This window comes from Megascapheus bottae, chromosome 14 (assembly GCF_031878675.1).
Source record: "Megascapheus bottae isolate mThoBot1 chromosome 14, mThoBot2.hap1, whole genome shotgun sequence".
Lineage (NCBI taxonomy): Eukaryota > Metazoa > Chordata > Mammalia > Rodentia > Geomyidae > Megascapheus > Megascapheus bottae.
The window spans coordinates 51,224,084-51,243,653 of NC_143522.1; the positions used below are offsets into that span (position 1 = coordinate 51,224,084).

The 19,570-nt window shown below is 42.7% G+C and overlaps 1 pseudogene; it reads right to left on the reverse strand.

Moving 5' to 3' along the window:
- Nucleotides 1–3,872: 3,872 nt before the first annotated feature.
- Nucleotides 3,873–4,940, reverse strand: LOC150055249 (Golgi pH regulator pseudogene; annotated as a pseudogene).
- Between the last annotated feature and the right edge of the window lie 14,630 nt (nucleotides 4,941–19,570).

Below are 19,570 nucleotides of genomic sequence, written 5' to 3' on the forward strand. Positions count from 1 at the left end.
TAAAAGAAACAAAAGCTGAAACCCCAGGTTCTCAAAGAATCAGAAGTGCAAGGACTCCTGCTCTACCTCTCACCGAAAAGCCTCCAAGCCACAAAAGCAGCAACAGTGGGTGCCAGGGACAGGAAGCCCTGAACTCCAGCAAGCAGCAGAATCCAGGCACAGGAGTCCCACATAGATGATGTGTAGACAGCACAGACATTGGCTAAGACCAAAGGAGAGGTGAACGACCCTCCAACACCACAGCCAACCCCGGATGAGTAAGTAGCCTACTGGGTTCCCCTAATCCCTTCGGGAAAGCAGAACTGGTGGCAAATGACACAACTTAAACCCAGACCCCTCTCAACCTAGCCCAAGAAAGATTGGCTAGTGTTGGGGGAGACAAGGAATTCAGAAACCTGCCCCTTCCCCCAACAGTCCCCTTCCCCAGGCCATTGACTGGAGACTGACAGGCAGGCGGTAAGAACCAGCACCCCAACAACGTTTATGAAGGTGTTCCTGATTGCACCTGTTGAACAGCCTCCTCCCTGGCCACAGAAACTGGACATTGAGGGGCACTAAGACCCTGCATTCCAACAGCAGGTGGGGTTGTGTGCACACATGTCTGTATCTGAGTGAGTCAATACTTAGTGGAGTGCCTTCCCGCCTTGAGTCTCCAGCAATCCAGCACCAGATGGGCCCCCCAACAGAGTTACAGAAAGACTCACAGCCAAATGGGGCCCCATACTTCTGGTGGAAATCGGGGGTGTACTCTGCCCTAGTGCAGAAAAACAGAAAGAGCAGGGATAGCAACCATGAAACAGAGCAGAGAACTTGAGGGCAGACCAGCAGGGCCGAGCTCCCACTCTTAGAACCAGAAAGGCGCGGCTCTTCCCTACTGCAGAAACTCTCAGAGCCCACATCCTCAGGTGGACCCTGCCCCTGGAAACAGGGCTGGCAAACTTTAGTTGGGCTAGCTGGGACCTAGGTGGGCAGCTGGACACAGCCTTTGAGAACTTGCAGACACACCAGCAAAAGCTACAAGCTCAGACCCAGTCAGCAACGGAACTAATTTGGCTGAGATACATATACACAGATACTCAGAACCACCAGTCCCAAACCAAGACCCCCGCCTACTGACCACAGAGTGAACTCCCCCAATGCGGAGGAAATCACAACAACGAAATCACGAAATATATAAATAATCAAAGTCCCACACAAATCCCAAAAGGAAACTAGCATGAAGAGATGAGAGAAAAGTCATCATCCAAAGAAATGTCACCTGAAGAGACTGGAGACAGAACTCTGTTCAAGGAGTTGACTGAGGACATGACTAAAGAGATTAAAGCAGAACTCCAAAAACAATTCCAGGAATATAAGCAGGAAATCACCAAGGAGTTCTTCCATTTCAAAAGAGAAGTGGAGACAAAAAATAGACAAAGCTTATACTTCCCTAGATGGAAAGATGAATACCCTCAGAGCAGACATAATGGGCTCAGTGTCCACAAGGCAAACTAAAATGGAAGAATTCAGCAACAGGTTGACTGGGATGGAGACTAGGACACCAGGAATGGAAGATAAAACACACGAGTAGGAACAGAGTCATCAATCTGAAGAAATCAGTCAGAATTCACCAAAGAGAAGTCCAAGAATTAGCAGACACAGTCAAGAAATCTAATCTTCATATAATAGGAACTGATGAAGGGGAGGAATTTCAAACAAAGGGAATGCAACATTTATTCACCAAGATTATAGCAGAGAACTTTCCCAACCTCAAAAGGGAAAGTCTCACTCACATTACTGAAGCCTTCAGGACCCCCAGTAAGGCTGACCCCAGAAGGAATTCCTCCAGTCACATCATAGTAAAAACACTGGACATGAATACTAAGGAGCTGATCCTAAATGCCACACAAAACAAATAAAGAGCTATACTACAATGGAAAACAATTAGAATCACTACAGACCTGTATACGCAAACCCTAAATGCAAGAAAAGCTTGGAAAAAATATCATTCATGCCCTGAAGACCAACAACTGACAACCTGGACTGATATATCCAGTGAAATTAGCATTTACATTTGAGGGAGAAACAAGAATATTTCATTCCAAAGAGAAGCTCTATGAATATATGCACAGTAAACCAACATTACAAAATATTAAATAATCAAGAACAAATTGCAGAACAGCAAGAACTCCCATCAAGGAGCTATCACCTATAAATCAGTAAACACAAAGGGGGAAAGAGAGAGAAAAAGAAACACAGAAGGAAAAATAAATAATGACAAAGGAAGCTAATCATTTCTCCATAATTTCCCTAAATGTGAATGGCTGAACAATCCAATCAAAAGACACAGAACAGCAGATTGGATTCAGAAACATGACCTATCAATATGCTATCTCCAAGAGACCCACCTCATTGCCAAAGACAGAAAAAAACTCCAAGTGAAAGGATGGAAATAAATTTTCCAAAAAAGCAGGAGTGACAATCTTAATCTCTGACAAAATTAACTTCTCAGTAAAATCAGTACATAAAAATAAAGATGGCCACTACATACTAGTAAAGGGCACAATTCATATCTGGAATACAGCTATAAACATTTATTTCCCCAACATGAGAGCACCAAAAAAGCACATCAAGCAAACTCTCTTAGAGTTACAGAACAAGATAGACTCAAACACAGTCATAGTGGGAGCCTTCAATATGCCACTCTCAACAAAAGACAGATCAACTCAGCAAAAGATAAGCAAAGACGCCTCTGAGTTAAATGACACCACAGACCAGCGGGGCATAACAGATATACACAGTCTTTCAACCAGTGGCAAAACTGTATACACTTTTATCAGCAGCACATGGAACAAAATCCAAAATAAATAATGTATTAGTTCAAACAGAAAACTTGAGCAGATACAAGAGGACTGATATAATCCCCTGTATCCTATCTGATCACAGTGCTATCGGACTAGTTCTAAACAACATAGCAAAGGCCAAAAACATTCCAACATTGGAAGATGAACAACTCACTTCTGAATAAATCCTGGGGTTTTACAAAACAAATCAAAGAAGAAATTCAGAACTTTCTTGAATGTAATGACAGTCAAGATACATGACAAAGGAACTTATGGGACACAGCAAAAGCAATTTTAAGGGGCAAATTGATCACACTAGGAGCCTATATTAAAAAGACCGAAGAAGATCATGTAAATAACCTAAAGAAGAAATTGCAGCACCTAAAGTAACAAGAAAAAGTTAATTCTAAAACAACTAGAAGGACAGAAGTAACAAAAATAAATTCGAAAATATCAGAGATTGAAAAAGGTCTACTATACATAAAATTAATAAATCAAAAAGTTGGTTCTCTAAAACACTCAACAAAATTGGCAGACCCCTGATCATATTAAGAGGGGAGACACAAATAAACAAGATAAGAGATCCTATGGGAACAATTCACAACTGGCATTAAAGAAATTCAGTCCATTATGAATAAGTACTTCTAGGGCCTATATTCAAATAAGCTGGAAAAATCATAGAAATCGAGGATTTCTTAAATAAATATAGGCTACCCGCACTGAACCAAGAAGAGGTAACAAACTGAACAAACCAATTTCATATAATGAGATAACAGAAGCAATCAGGGAAATGCCAACCAAAAAGAGGCCAGGTTCAGATGGTTTCATTGTGGAATTCTACAAGACTTTTTTTGTTTTGTTTTGTTTTACAATATGGGACTTTAGTAACAGTCAACCTCAAGGGAAGGCCAGACCCATCTCCACAGGAAGCCAGACTTACAGAATCAGGAGTGTGCAGCCACATTTCTTGCCCTGGAGTTGCAGTGTATTTTCACTCGCGGTGTGCCTTCCCCTTTTTGCCCCAGCCCTGATGCATACGGGAGACCGTCTTTACCCAGGACTCTCAGGCGCTGTGTGTTTCTCTGGCGCCTGTTTGTGAGCCCAATAGAGGAAGAGCATGCTAGAGAGGGCACTGACCAGGAAGATCACATCAAACCAGCGATGGCAGAAGTTGAACTGCAGCTCTCCCAGGACCTCGGTGACGATGGTGTGGTACTGCAGCACGGAGGACACGAAGTACATGCCCATTATCTGTGCTAAGAGCAGGACAGTGACACTGGAGGATCTGCTGCTAGAGATGGCATAAAAGAACTTGGTGAGCATGATGAGCAGTCCTCTGATGGATGTGACGATGATGATGCCAACCAGGATGAAGGAGATGTGCTGGGACCAGAACTTCACATCAAATTGGATTCCCAGGTAATTCACAGTGATTTCAACGCCTCTTGTGACAGGGTTAGTGTTCCCGACTCCATCAAAAACAATATTGATGGTTGCCATGAAAAATTTCCAAACACAGTAAACAGAGAAAAAGTAATCCAGAAAAATAAAATATTTTCCCTGGAAAGTTTTGGAGTATTCTGTTCTCTCCTTTGTAGCATGGAGATCAGCTGTTTCCAGAAAAAGCTGCCTGCTTAGTTCTTCCAAACAATCTACTTCCTGTTGGATTTGCATAAGATTTTCACTTCCTGCTGCGGAAGTAGTAATTCTCTTTATCATTTCCCAGAAGCCTGAAGGCTTGTGGTGCACTTCCCCTTTCAGGAACATGGTTCGCCCAGCCATGGCCATCCTTCTCTTGTTGCTCACAACCATGTCCATGGTTTGCAGCAGCCGCCGCTCCAGTGCCATGATATCTGTGTCTGTCACGTTCCTGAGGAAGTAGGACATGTAGGTGTAGGGACAGTGGACAGCACCGAGTCCAGACAGCAGGGCCATGAGGGTCACCCCAATGACGCCCACCCGGCTGATGAGCTGCTCTATAGACAAGGTGCCGTGTTTGGGGTTGAGAATGGGAAATGGTTCTCCCAGTTTCCAGAAGAAATACATAAAAGTCAACCACAAGATGCAGAAGAAAAGCAGTTGCTGTTTATGTAACAGCCATGTTACTCATGATGAAGTAGCCAGTGTAAAAAAGCATCAGGAAAACCAAGATGCTCAGAATAATACACAAATATTCCAGTGAAAGTAATGGGAGCTGCTATGCAGCACTCCTAAGATTTCAAAGATGATAAGCTCAAACATAGTGCAAGAAAACATAAAAGTCACAGAGGAGATCACCTGGAGGACATTCTGGCACACCTCATACTCCTTAAACAACTGGCGCACAAAGAAAAGCTATCCAAATCCAAAAACCAGAATATGAGATGTGACCACGATGCTGGAGTCGATCAGGAAACTCGTGGTGAAGTCTCCGCTCCCCACGCCCCATGACAATGCCACCCTAGGGCCATTGGCACCTGCGGGTGAGCGGCCTTTGCACTAGAAAAAATAGGCATAGGTGGTACATTCCTTAAAGTAATTGAAGCCCTATGTGACAAACCTACAGCCAGTATCATACTAAGTGGAGAAAGACTAGAACCATTTACCTTAAAATCAGGAACTAGACAGGGATGCCCCCTCTCTCCACTTCTCTTCAATATAGTGCTGGAACCCTTAGCCAGAGCAATAAGGCAAGAGAAGGACATCAAAGGGATCCACATAGAGACAGAAGAAATTAAACTATCCTTATTCCCAGATGACATGATCCTCTACCTGGCTAACCCAATAAGGTCCACTCCCAAACTCCTAGAATTAATAAGCCACATTAGCAAAGTGGCAGGGTACAAAATTAACCTGCAAAAGTCAGTAGCCTTTCTGTATGACAACAATATGCAAACAGAAGGCGAAATCAAGAAAATGATCCCATTTGCAATAGCCCCCCAAAGAATAAAGTATTTAGAAATTAACTTAACCAAAGATGTAAAGGAATTATTTAATGAAAACTGTAAAAGCCTAACGAAAGAAATTGAACAGTATACCAGGAAATGGAAAGACATCCCATACTCATGGGTATGGAGAACCAATATAGTGAAAATGGCCATACTGCCAAAATTGATATACAAATTTAGTGTAATCCCATCAAAATCCCAAAGAAATTCTTATGGGATTTAAAAAGTATTGTCTTAAATATTTATTCAAAAGGGAGAAATTAAGAAAAACCATGAAATGTTCATGTAAGTTGCAGAAGGTTTGTGTATGTAGCAGACGGTATGAGTATGTCTTGAGTAAAATTGGTATGCAGTTAAACTGCAATAATACAAATAGGAACAGGATTGGTGCACTGATGTTTGTTTACCTGTTCCTCATGTCTACCTAAGGGGAGTGTGTTTTGATTCATATTTCTTAATTTAAAAGGAATTATTGGGTGCAAAACTGGGAGCCAGCAGGCAAACTCAGGAAGAACTGGATCCTTGGAAGGAGTTGAGGCCAGGGCTACCTCTCTGGGAGCTTGGAGACACTGATTTCACTGAGATCTGACCAGGAATATTTACTTATGTATTTTTTTCAGGGTTTGTTAAAAGCATTTCCCAAGTCAGAAATAGCCCAGATTGTTTTTAAATATTACTAATCATAATTTCATCTAGCCCTTACAGGCCTTATAATTGACTTTGGGGTGTTGGCCCTTATAAAAAGATGTAAATTTAATGGTATAGGAGGTTGACATTTGTTAAGTGTCATTGTTTTTCCTGATATCTTTGGGCTACTACTTTGATTTCATCTTGTAAAGGTCCTATTATACTGTTACTTTCTATCACAACTGTTGGCCCTTGTTTTACAAATTGATTAACCAAATGTATTGCAGATAAGAGTTCAAGCTGTAAAAATGTTAGTAATACACCCACAAATTGGTATTACTATTGAGCCCTGTATCCTTAATGCTTTAGTCAATAATATTAAGGAATGATATAACCGCAAAATTGAAGACCCACAGGAGTCAAAGGTTTGACTCGGTACAAAAGGAAAAAGGAGAAATGTAGAAGAGTAAAAGCCACTTTCACTTGACTAATTCTAACATAAAGTAAATAGTTAATAGTTACTTGTAAATAATTAATCATCCATATTAGTAAAAATTGAGAAATTAGGGGCGTCAACAAGGCCAGAAGGACCTGAAGGTCTAAGATGATTCAAGGAAAGAAAACTTTCTATATCATTTGGTCTTCTAGCTGCACTAAGATAAACAAATGAGGATGTCCTGAGAAAAATGTTTGTTATACAAAATTACAACCAACCCCCAAATTTTGCTTCTGTTACTCCTTAGTTGCTTAAACAGAATCTGTCTGGCAAGCTGTGTGTTTTTTTTTCCTTTCATATACTCAGTCCTGCTAAATCTTGAAGCTGCATTCTGAGATCCCAACCTTGAGGTGAAGTCCTACAGTATCAGTCTATCCTTTGTTCAATAAATTTTCAACGCATTGATCATGCTGTGAGTGGTCTCATTGGTCAGGTTTAGGGTGAGGATTTAGGGTGAGGGTTAGTGATAGTGTGGGCCCAGGACCTCCTTTCCCATGGTTTAGCTTGTGGTTCATCATGCCCTATACGAACAACCATCAGCACCATTCCAGGGTCACTTCTTCCCTTTCCCATAGTTTAGCATGCCCTGCACAAACAGCACCAAGCCCTGATTAGGGCAGCAAGTAACTAGTTCCCACTCCTTTACCTGGGGATGCCACTTCAGGTCAGGGCAATTGCAGATCCCCTCATCTATAATTTGGACAGCATCCATAAATCCTAGTCCATCACGATGAAGCCCCTGGTCCTCACATCCACCCTAGGGTGTCCAGGTGGTGCTTCTTCTTATGTGCACACATATGTGAGGAGTCTTCTGGTCCCTCTCACTCAGGGTTTGGGTTAGGGTTACTTTTATGGCTAGAGGTCTGTTTAGGGTTAGGTTAGGGTTCAGGTTCTGATTCGTGTTGGGGTTCTGGTTACAATTAAGATAAGGGATCGGTTAGGGTTAGGGTTAGGGTTCAATTTAGGGAGGGGTTAGGGTTAAGGGTTCGATTTCATTTTAGTTTTGGTTTTAGCATTAGGGTTTGGGTTAGGATTAGATTTCGGATTAGTGTTTGGTTCAGGTTTAGTGTTTGGGTTCGAGTTAGGGATAGGGTTCTGGTTAGGGTTAGGCTTACAACTAGGGTTAGGGTTGGGGTTAGGTTTAGGGTTAGGGTTATTGTTCATTTTAGGTTATCGTCTGGGTTCGGGTAAGGGTTAGGGTTAGGTTCAGATTAGAGTTAGGGTTTTGGTTCAGGTTCGGGTTCGGGTTAGGGTTCTTGTTAAGATTAGGTTTAGAGTTAGTGTTGCGATTAGGGTTATTGTTAGGGGTAGGGTTAGAGTTCTAGTTAGGGTTAGGGTTAGGGTTAGGGTATGGCTTAGGGTTAGTGGTAGTGTTAGGGTTCAGCTTAGGTTTCAGGTTATGTCCAGGGTTAGGTTTCAGGTTATGATTAGGGTTAGGGTTCAGGTTAGGGCTCAGGTTTGGGTTAGGTTTAGGTTTAAGGTTCGGATTTGGGTTAGGGTTAGGATAAAGGTTAGGGTTCAGTTTCAAGTTAGTTTTAATTTTAGGCTTATGTTTCAGGTTAAGGTTAGTGTTTGGGTTAGTGTTTCGTTAGGGTTAGGGGTAGGGGTAGGGGTAGGGGTAGTTTTAAGGTTATGGATTGAGTTAGGGTTACAGTTAGAGTTAGGGTTTGGATTTGGGTTTGGGTAAGGGTTAAGGTTCAGGTTCGGGTTAGGGTTACAGTTCAGGTTCGGGTTAGGGTTACAGTTAAGGTTAGGGTTAGGGTTAATGTTTGGGTTAGGGTTAGGGTTAGGGTTCGGATTGCTGTTAGGGTTAGGGTTAGGATTAGGGCAACTGTTAGAGTTAGGGTTAGGGTTTGGGTTTGGGTCCAGGTTAGTGTTATAGTAAGTGTCTGGGTTAGGGTTCGTGTTAGGTTTAGGGTTAGGTTTAGTGTTCGAGTTAAGGTTCAGGTTCGGTTTCTGGTTAGGGTTAGGGTCTGTTTTAGGGTTTGGGTTTGGTTTAGGGTAGGGTTAGGGTTAATTTTTTGGTTGGGATCTCTTTAGGGGTAGGGTTCTGAATAGGGGTAGGGGTGAGCTTACTCTTTGGGTTAGGGTAAGTTTAGGGTTAGGTTTAGGGATCAGATTATGGTTAGGGATAGGTTTTGGTTTCACCCTAGGGCTTGGGTTATGCCTAGGGTTAAGGTTCAGGTTAGGGTTCGGGTTAGAATTAGGGTTAGTGTTAGGGTAAGGTTCGGGTTATGGTTATGTTTAAGGTTCTGGTTTGGGTTAGGATTAAGTTTAGATTTTGGGTTCAGGTTAGGGTTAAGATTAGGGTTAGTCAATTATGAAGTATGTCCAGTCATATGTTTGTTCTGGTGGTCAGAGGTGGTTAGATTTTTCATTATTTCAGGATTGATCAAGCAGATCTTTGTTACAATAAGAAAATCATTGTTGCCCACATTAAAAAAAATATTAGGGTTAGTGTTTGGGTTAGGGTTAGGGTTTGGTTTTGGTTAGTTTTAGAATTCGGGTTCAGGTTAGGGTTCAGGTTGGGGTTAGTGTTAGGTTTAGGGGTAGTTTAGGGTTAGGTTTCGGGTTAAGGTTAGGTTTAGCTTTAGGGTTCTAGTTAGGGTTAGGTTTAGGGTTAGGTTTAGGTTTAGCTTTAGGGTTCCAGTTAGGGTTAGGTTTAGAGTTAGGTTTAGGGTTAGGGTTAGGTTTCAGGTTTGGGATTGTTTTAGGTATAGGGTTCAGGTTTTGGATTGGGTTAGGGTTAGGGTTCAGCTTGAGATTAGGGTTAGGTTTAGCGTTTGGGTTAGGATTCAGATTCGGGTCAGGGTTAGGCTTAGGGTTTAGGTTAGCCTTAGGTTTAGGATTAGTGTTCAGGTTAGGGTTAGGGTTTGGGTCAGGGTTTGAGTTAATGTTCGGGTTTGGGTTAGGGTCAGGGTTAGGGTTAGGGTTAAGTTTCTGGCTAGGGTTCCAGTTCAGGTTAGGGTTAGGGTTAGGTTTCTGGTTAGGGTTCTAGTTCAGGTTAGGGTTAGGGTGTGGTTGGGGTTCGGGTTAGGGTTTTAGATGGGGTTAGATCAGGTGTAGGTTTAGGGTTAGAGTTTGCGTGATGGTTTAGGTTAGGGTTTGGGTTAAGGTTAGGGTTACTGTTAGGGTTAGGGTTAAAGTTAGGGTTCTGGATAGGTTTAGGTTTATATTTAGGTTTAGGGTTTGGGTTAGGGTTCGTTTTAGGGTTACGGTTCAGTTTAGGGGTAGGATTAGGGTTACGGTTAGGTTTAGGGTTACGGTTAGGTTTAGGGTTAAGGTTAGTGTTAGTGTTAGGGTTAGGACTCAGGGTAGGATTAGTGTTCGGGTTATGGTTCAGTTTAGGTTTAAGTTTAGGGTTCATGTTAGGGTTTGGGTTAGCGTTCAGCTTAGGGTTCAGATTAGGGTTAGGGTTCTGCTTCGGGTTAGAGTTAGGATTAGGATTCCGGTTAGTGTCGGGTTATTGTTCAGGTTAGGATTAGGGTTTGGGTTCAGTTCAGTTTGGGATCAGATTAGGGTTAGGTTTAGAGTTAAGGTTTGGTTTATGGTTAAGGTTGGGGTTGGGGTTAGGGTTAGGTTTAAGGTTCTGGTTCTGGTTCTGGTTAGGGTTAGGTAGGGTTCAGGTTAGCGTTAAAATCAGGGTTAGAGTTATTGTTAGAGTTCAGGTTATACTTAGGGTTCTATTAAGGTTAAAGATAAGGTTAGGGTTCTGGTTAAGGTTATGTTTTGTGTTAGGGTTCCGGTATGGATTAGGGTTAGGGTTAGTGTTAGATTTCTAGTTCAGTTTAGGGTTAGGGTTCAAGTTACGATTTGGGTTAAGGTTCAGGTTCAGGTTCGGTTTAGGTTTCGATTTTCGGTTAGGGTTAGGGTTTGGGTTAGGGTTCAGGGTTGGGTTATGGTTAGGGTTAGTGGTAGGGTTCCTGTTTGGGATAAGGTTAGGTTTATGTTTAGGTTTCGCTTTAGGGTTAGAGTTAGGCTTAGTTTTAGGGTTCTGTGAGGGTTAGGGTTAGGGTTAGTGTTCAGGTTAGGTTTAATATATGGGTGAGGGTTCGGGTTAGGGTTTGGGTTAAGGATCCAGTTAGATTTAGGGTTAGGGTTCAGGTTAGGTTTAGGGTGTGGATTAGCATTAGGGTTTGTGTTTGCATTAGGATTAGGATTCTGGCTATAGTCAGGGATCTGTTTAAGGTAAAGGTTAGGATTAGGGTTTCAGTTAGTGTTTTGCTTTGGGTTAGGGTTTGTGTTACTGTTCTGGTAATGTTATGTTTAGGGTTAGGAGGATTAGGGTTAAGGTTCGGGTTCGGGTTATGTTTCGGGTTCGGGTTATGTTTCGGGTTCGGATTATGTTTTAGGTTCCGGTTATGTTTTGGGTTCGAATTTGGGTTAGCGTTAGCATTCCGGTACAAGTTATAGTTAGGGTTAGGATTAGGGTTAGGGTTTGATGTAAATTTAGGGGTAGGATTCAGGTTATGGTTCATGTTAGTGTTCAGGTTCAAGTAGGATTAGGATTAGGTTTAGGGTTCGGGCTCGATTTAGGGATCAGCTTTGGGTTTGGGTTAGGTTAGTGTTAGGGTTAGATTTTGGGTTAGGGTTAGGGTTGATTTTAGGATTAGGGTTGGGTTTAGGGCTCTGGTTAGGTTTAGGCTTTGGGTTAGGAGTAGGGTGAGGGTTAGGGTTAGCGTTTGGCTTCGCGTAGGATTCAGATTAGAGTTAGGGTTAGGATTACTGTTCAAGTTAAGGTTTGAGTTGGGGTTAGGGTTTGTTTTCAGGTTAGTTTTAGGTTTATGGTTAGGATTAGGGATGGGGTTCGGGATAGGGTTGTAGTTATGGTTCGGATTAGGGTTGGGGATCATATTAGGTCTAGGGTTAGGGTTCGGTTGAGGGTTTAGTTTTGTGTTTGGGTTATGGTTCAGGTTTGGATTTTGGTTAGGGTAAGGTTTTGAGTTAAGGTTAGGGTTCAGGTAACGGTTAGTGTTAAGTTTAGGTTTAGGTTAGGGTTCAGTTTAGGTTTAGGGTTTGGGTTATGGTTTGGGTTAGTTTTAGGGTTAGGGTTAATGTTCGGGTTATGGTTTGGTTTAGGTTTAAGGTTAGGGTTCATGTTAGGGTTAGGGTTTGGGTTAACGTTCAGGTTAGGGTTCAGATTAGGGTTAGAATTCTGCTTCGGGTTAGGGTTAGGTTTAGGGTTAGGGTTGGCTTAGTGTTCAGGTTGTTGTTAGGTTTAGGATTAGGGTTTGAGTTTGGGTTTGTGTTTGGTTTGGTTTGGGATCAGATTGGGGTTAGGTTTAGGGTTAGGGGTCAGGTTAGGGTTAGGGATTTGGTTATTGTTAGGGTTGGGGTTATAATTAGGGTTCTGTTTAAGGTTAAGTTTCGGGTTAGGATTTGGGTTAGGGTTTTGGTTCAGGTTAGGTTTCGTGTTAGGGTTAGGGTTAGTGTTGGGGTTAGGGTTCGGGTTATTGTTCAGGTTAGGGTTAGTGTTTGGGTTCAGGTTTGCGATACGGGTAGGAGTACTGTTAGGGTTCAGTTTCGGGTTAGGGTTTCGTTTAGGGGCATAGTCATGGTTAGGGTTCACATTAAAGATAGGGTTATGTTTAGGGTTAGGGATCAGGTTTGTGTTGGGGTTATGTTTAGGGTTAGGGTTAGTGTTCGGGTTATGGTTTGGGTTAGGGTTAAGGTTAGTGTTAGGGTTAGAGTTCAGGCTAGGGTTCGGTTTAGGGTTAGGGTTAGGTTTAGGGTTCAGCTTGTGTTTAAGATTAGGATTATTGTTCTGCTTATTATTTGGGTTAGGGTCAGGGTTCTGGTTAACGTTAGGGTTAGGGTTAGGGTTCTATTTAAGTTTTGGGTTATTGTTCTATTTTGGGTTTGTGTTCAAGTTATGGTTCATGTTAGGATTCCGGTCATAGGGTTAAAGTTAGGGAGAGAGTTCTGGTTAGGATTTGGGTTAAGGTTAGGGTTGGAATTGGGTTAGGGTTGGGTTAGGGTTAGGGTTCAGTATAGGTTTTGGGATAGGGTTCAGGTTAGCGATCAGGTTAGGGTTAGGGTTACGGTTACGATTCAGGTTAGGATTTAGATTAGGGTTAGGGATGGGATTTGAGTTAGGATTAGTGTTAGGTTTAGGGTTAGTTTGGTTTCGGATTCGGGTTAGGGTTAGGGTTAGGTTTAAGGTTAGCGTGAGGGTTCGGATTTGAGTTAGGGTTAGCGTGAAGGTTAGGATTCAGCTTAGGGTTTGGGTTCATTTTAGGGGTCAGTTTAGGGTTAGGGTTAGAGTTAGGGTTCGAGTTAGGCTGAGGATTCAGTTTAGGGTTAGGGATATCCCTAGGGTTAGGGTGAGGGTTAGGTATAGGATTAGGGTTAGGGGTCGAGTAGGGATTTGGATAAGGATTAGGCTTCAGTTTAGGGGTAGGGTTAATTTTATGGTTAAGGTTAGGGATAGGGTTAGGTTATGGGTTTGGGTTCAGATTGGGGTTAGGGTTAGTGTTTGGGTTATGGTTCTGGTGAGGTTTAGGATTAGGGTTCAGGTTCGGGTTAGGGCTTGGCTTCAGGTTAGGATTAGGGTTAGGGTTAGGGTTAGGGTTGGGTTAATGTTACAGTTAAGGTTAGGGTTTGTGTTTGTGTTAGGGTTCCGTTAAGGATTGGGTTGGGGTTAGGTGTATGGTATGGGTTAGGGTTAGGTTTAGGGTTCAGATTTGTGTTAGGGTTATAGTTCTTGTTAGCATTAGGGTTAGGTTAAGAGTTAGGGTTTGGCTTACAATTAGGGTTCTGTTTAGAATTAGGGTTCACGTTAGGGTTTTGGCTTGGGTTAGGGTTTGTGTTAGGGTTCCAATATGGGTTAGGGTTAGGGTTAGGTTTCGTGATAGGATTTGGGTTAGGGTTAGGATTAGGGTTAGGGTTAGGGTTAGGATTTGGGCTAGGGTTAAAGTTCTGGTTCAGGTTAGCGATAGGGTTCTGATACTGGTTAGGGCTAGGGTTAGGATTAGAGTTAGGGTTAGTGTTAGTGTTCAGGTTAGGGTATGGATTTGGTAAGGGTTAGGGTTAGAGTTAGGGTTTGGATTAGGATTTTGTTTAGGGTTAGGCTTAAGGTTCTACTTAGGGTTTGGGTTAGGGTTTTGGTTAGGGTCAGGGTTCAGGTACAGGTTCAGGTTAGGGCTAGGGTCAGAGTTAGGGTTAGGTTTCAGGTTAGGGTTTGGGTTAGGTTTTGGGTTAAGGTTAGGGTTCAGATTTGGGTTAGGATTATGGCTACGGTTTTGGTTAGGGATCTGGTTATGGATCAGGTTCAGTTTAGGCTTAGTGTTAGGGATCCTGTACAGATTACGGATAGGATTAGAGTTAGGGCTCAGTATAGGTTTAGGGGTAGGGTTCAGGTTTGGGAAGGCTTAGGGTTAGGGTTACTGTTTGCATTTGGGTTAGGGTTAGGCTTGTGATTAGGGTTTGGGTTCGGATTTAGGTTATGGTTAGGGATAGTGTTAGGGTTCTGATTAGGGTTAGGATTCAGGTTAGTTGTTCGGGTTAGGGTTGAGGTTTTTGTTAGTGTTAGTGTTACAGTTAGGGTTTTTGTTAGTGTTAGTGTTAGGGTTGGGGTTAGGGTTAGATTTAGGGTCCTGGTTTGGTTTAGGATTAGGGTTAGTGTTCAGGTTACAATTTGGGCTCAGGTTAAGGTTAGTGTTTGGGTTCCAGTACAGGTTAGGGTTAGGATTAGGGCTAATGTTAGGGTTCAGAATCAGTTTAGGGGTTGGGTTCAGGTTAGGGTTCAGGGTAGAGTATGGGTTCAGGAAGGGTCAGGGTTAGGGTTTAGATTAGGATATGGGTAAGGGTTAGGGTTTGGGTTAGGTTTAGGTTTAGGTTTAGGGTTCACATTGGAATTCAGGTTAGGGTTAGGCTCATGGTTAGGTTAGGGTCTGAATTAGGCTTCAGTTTCTGGTTAGGGTCAGGGTTTAAGTGCAGGTTCGGGTTAGGATTAAAGTTTGGGTTAGAGTTAGTATTTGGATTAGTTTAAGGTTTGGATTAGGGTTAGGGTTATGTTTAGGCTTAGGGTAGAGTTTGGGTGAGGGTTAGGGTAAGGGCTTGGGTTTGGGTTAGGGTCCATGTTCTGGTTAGGATTATGCTTACATTAATGTTAGGGTCAGGTTTCAGGTTACAGTTGGGATTAGGGTTTGGGTTAGGGTTAGAGTAAGGTTTATTGTTTGGGTTCAGATTAGGATTAGGGTTCTGGTTACAGTTCGGGTTTGTGTTAGGGTTTGGGTTCAGCATCTGGTTCAAATTAGGATTTGGGTTAGGGTTCCTGATAGGGTTATGTTTCATGTGAAGGTTCGGGTTCAGGTTAGGGTTTGGGTTAGGGTTCTAGTTAGGTTAGAGTTAGGGTTAGGATTTGGTTTAGGGTTCAGGTTTGGGTTAGGTTTAAGTTTAGGCTTCAGTTTAGTTTTAGGGTTCGGTTTGGGTTAGGGTTCAGGTTCCGGTTCAGGTTAGGGTTAGGGTTCATGTTCAGGTTAGGGTTAGGGTTCATGTTCAGGTTAGGATTTTGGTTAGGGTTCGGGTTCGGGTTCAGGTTATTATTCGGTTTAGGGTTAGGGTTCTGTTTTGGTTTTGTGTTAGGTTTCGGGTTGGGGATAGGTTTAGGGTTAAGTTTCGGGTTAGGGTTAGGGTTCTGATTCGAAGTAGGGTTAGAGTTAAGTTTATGGTTCAGGTGCAGGTTAGATTTAAAGATTGGGTTATAATTAGAGTTCTGTTTAAGTTAGGGTTAGGGTTCAGGTTCGAGTTAGGGTTCTGGTACAAGTTAGGGTAAGGGTTATGGTTTGGGTTATGATTCGGGTTAGGGTTAGGGTTCAGGTTTGCTTTAGGGATCAGATCAGGTTAGGGTTAGTGTTAGGGTTCCGGTAGGGGATAGGGTTAGGGTAGGGTTAGGGTTTGGTATAGTTTAAGGGGTAGGGTTCATGTTAGGGTTCGAGTTAGGGTATGGGTCCAGGAAGGGTTAGGGCTTGGTTTTGCATTCATGTGAGATTTAGGGTTAGGGATAGAAGTAGGGTTTGGATTAGGGTTCAGGTTTGGGTTCGGATTAGGGTTCATGTTAGGGTTCAAATTAGGGTTTGGGTTAGGATTCGGGTTAGAGTTAGGTTCGGGTTAGAGTTAGGGTTCAGTTTAGGATTCAGGTTAGGGTTCCTGATATGGTTCACATTAGGTATAGGGTTTGGCTTTGGGTTAGGATTAGGGTTAGGGTTAGGGTTCAGGTTTGGGTTTGGGTTCGGGGTTCAGGATAGGGTTTTGGTTAGGGATCGGGTTGGGGTAAGGTGTAGTGTTAGGGTTCAGCTTTGGGTTAGGGTTAGGGATCAGGTTAGGGTTAGGATAAGGGTTAGGATTCGGGTTAAATTTCGGGTTAGGGTTCTGGTTTGGGTTTGGGTTCAGTTCCAATTAGTGTTCATAATTAGGGTGAGAATTAGATTGGGATTGGGTCAGGGTTCGTGTTCGTGTTAGGGTTTCGTTTGGGCTTCTGGTTAGGGTTAGGGTTTGAATTAGAGTTAGGGTTAGGGTTATTTTTCAGGTTAGGGTTAGTGTTAGGGTTAGGGTTGTGGTTTGGTTTAGGGTTGGGAATCAGGTTAGGGTTATGGTTAGAGTTAGGGTTCAGGTTAGGGTAAGGGATTGGTTTCGGTTTATAGTTAGGATTAGGATTCGGTTTAGTGTTAGGGTTATCGTTATGGTTAGGGTTAGTGTTAGGTTTGGGTTCTAATTAAGGTTAAGGTTAGGATTAGGGTTCTGGTTAGGGTTTTGATTCAGGTTAGGGTTTGTTTTAGCGTTCCAGTATGGATTAGGTTTAGGGTTGGGCTTAAGGTTTGGGTTCAGGTTCGAGGCAGGGTTAGGATTCAGGTTAAAGTTAGGTTCTGGTTAGGGTTAGGGTTCAGGTTAAGTTTAATTGTAGGGCTAGGGTTCTAGTACAGGTTAGGTTTTGTGTTATGGTAAGGTTTGGCGTTAGGGTTAGGGTTCAGTTTAGTGTTAGTGTTGGGGTTATGGTTATGGTTAGGGTTACTGTTAGGTTTATGGTTAGGATTAGGCTAGTGTTAGGGTTTGTGTTCTGGTTCCTGTTAGGGTTCATGTTATGGTTAGGGTTCGGGTTAGGGTTCAGTTTGTGGTTATGGTTAGTGTTAGGATTATTGTTCAGGTTAGGGTTCGGGTTTGTGTTAGGGTAAGGGTTAGTATCCTGGTTTCGGATAGGGTTGGGGTTAAGTCTAGGATTTGGTTTTGGGTGAGGTTTAGGGTTAGGGTTCCAGTTAGGGTTAAGATTTGGTTTCAGGTTTTGGTTAAGTTTAGGTTTAGGGACAGGGTTAGGATTAGAATTGGGAATAGGGTTAGGGCTAGTTTTGTGTTGGGATCCTTCGTCCCGGTCCCTCTCTACTAGTAGGGGGGATGGGGAAAAACACACCCGACCAGGCCAAGCTGGGAAAGGAAGGGGCCCACTGTCCTCCCGCACTCAGCCTTCTTACCCCGGAGCAGGAACAGAGACGCCATGCAGCTTCATCAAGGCAGGAAGATCTCTCTTTATTCCCTAAATCCCTCCTCCTTATATTGGGTGAGGGAACCTATCATATACAAGATGGACAGGACAAAGAGGTCCACGTGTATTATCCCAACTACAAGCCTCAGCAGAAAGTTATTAGACACGGCATTACTCGGCCCCCAACAGTTTTGGTTTTGGGGTTAGCATGTGGATTCAGGTTAGGGGTAGTTTTAGGGTGAGGTGCAGGGTTAGTGTTAGGGTTAGGGTTTGGTTAGATTTCAGGTTATCATTAGTTTTAGGATCTGGGTTCGGATTAGGGATAGGATTACTGTTCTGTTTACGGTTAGGGTTAGGTTTAAGTTTAGGGTTAGGTTTAGGGTTAGGGTTAGGGTTTGGGTTAGGATTAGGGTTAGGGTTTGAGATCAGGTTAGATTTAGGAATAGAGTTCAGATTAGGATTAGTGTTAGGGTTTTTGTTAGGGTAAATGTTAGAATTAGGGTTAGGATTAGGGTTCGGGTTAAGGTTAGGGTTAGGGTTTGCGTTTGGTTTAGGGTTTGAGTGAGGATTAGGATTTGGGTTAGGATTAATATTCCTGTTAAGGTTAGGCTGTGGGTTAGGTTTCGGGTTAAGGTTAGGGTTTGGGTTCAGGTGAGGGTTAGGGTAAGTGTTTGGTTTTGGGGGTTTGGGTTCTGGTTCAGTTTAGTTTTAGGGTTAGAGTTAGGGTAAGGAATAGGTTTAAGGTTAGGGTTAGGGTTCTGGTTAGGATTAGTGGTTGGGTTAAGGCTGGGTTTAGGGCTAGGTTTCGGTTTAATCTTAGTATTCTTGTTAGGGTTAGGGTAAGGTTTCCGGTTAGGGTTTGGTTTCAGTTTAGGATTAGGTTTATGGTTAGAGTTATGGTTAGGGTTAATGTAGGGTTCAAGTTAAGGTTTGGGTCGGGTTATTGTTAGGCTTAGGGTTATGGTTAGGTTTCGAGTTCAGGTTCAGTTTTGAATTAGTGTTTGGGTTTGGTTTCTGGTTTGAGTTCGGGTTAGGGTTAGAGTTGGGTTTAGTTTTAGGGTTGGGGTTCCAATTAGGGTTAAGATTCGGTGTCGGGTTGGGGTTAGGGTTAGGTATAGGATTAGGGTTAGAGTTAGGTTTTGGTTTAGCTTTAGGTTTAGGGAGTTTTTGGGTTAGCGTTTTGATTTGGGTTAGGGTTCTGGTTGGGGTAGGTTTCTGGCTATGGTTAAGTTTCAGCTGAAATTTGAAGTTCAGTTTAGGGTTGGGGTTAGTGTTAGGTTTCGGGTCAGGGTTTGGGTTCTGGTTAGGGTTCTGGTTAGGGTTTGGCTTCAGGTTCATAGTAGGGTTAGAATTCAGGGTAGGGTTTGGTCAGGGTTAAAGTTTGGCTTAGGGTTATGGCTGGGGTTAAGGTTAGGTGTAGGGTTAGGGTTGTAGTTCAGGTTAGGATTCGTGTTAGGGTTAGGTTTGGAGTTAGTGTTAGGATTCGGTTTAGTGTTAGGGTTAGGGATCAGTTTAGTGTTAGGATTAGGGTTATGGTAATGGTTAGTGCTACTGTAAGGTTTAGGTTTAGGGTAAGGGCTAATTTTAGGGTTCGAGTTAAGGTTAGGATTCAGATTGCTGTTAGGGTTAGGGTTCGGGTTCAGATTTGGCTTTTGGTTAGTTTTCGGGTTTGGTTTAGGGTCCATGTTAGGGTTAGGGTTCAGATTTGGGATAGGGTTAGTGTTAAGTTTATGGTTAGGATTAGAGTTCTGGTTAGGTTTGGGGTACTGGTTAGGTTTAGGGGTAGTGTTAGGATTAATGTTACAGTTTGGGTTAGGGTTCCGGTTCGGTTTAGGGTTAGGGTTAGGGTTTGGGTTCATGCTTGGGTTATGGATAGGATTTTTTCATGTTAGGGTTAGGGTTCAGGTTAGGATTAGGTTTAGTGTTAGTATTCAGGTTAGTGTTAGGGTTTGGGTTTAGCTTAGGGTCAGGGTTTGGGTTAGGGTTAGGGTTAAGGTTTGGGTTTGGGCTCAGTTTAGGTTTAGGGTTCAGGTTAGGTATAAGTTTTATGCTTGGGTTAGGGTTCTGGTTAGGCTTAATATTCAATTTCGGTTTGGGTTAGGGTTAAGGATAGTTTTAGGGTTAGGTTTAGATTTAGGTTTAGGGCTAGTGTTAGTTTTTGAGTTTGGGTTAGGATTCACGTTATTGTTCTAGTTAAGGTTAGGGTTCTGGTTAGGCTTAG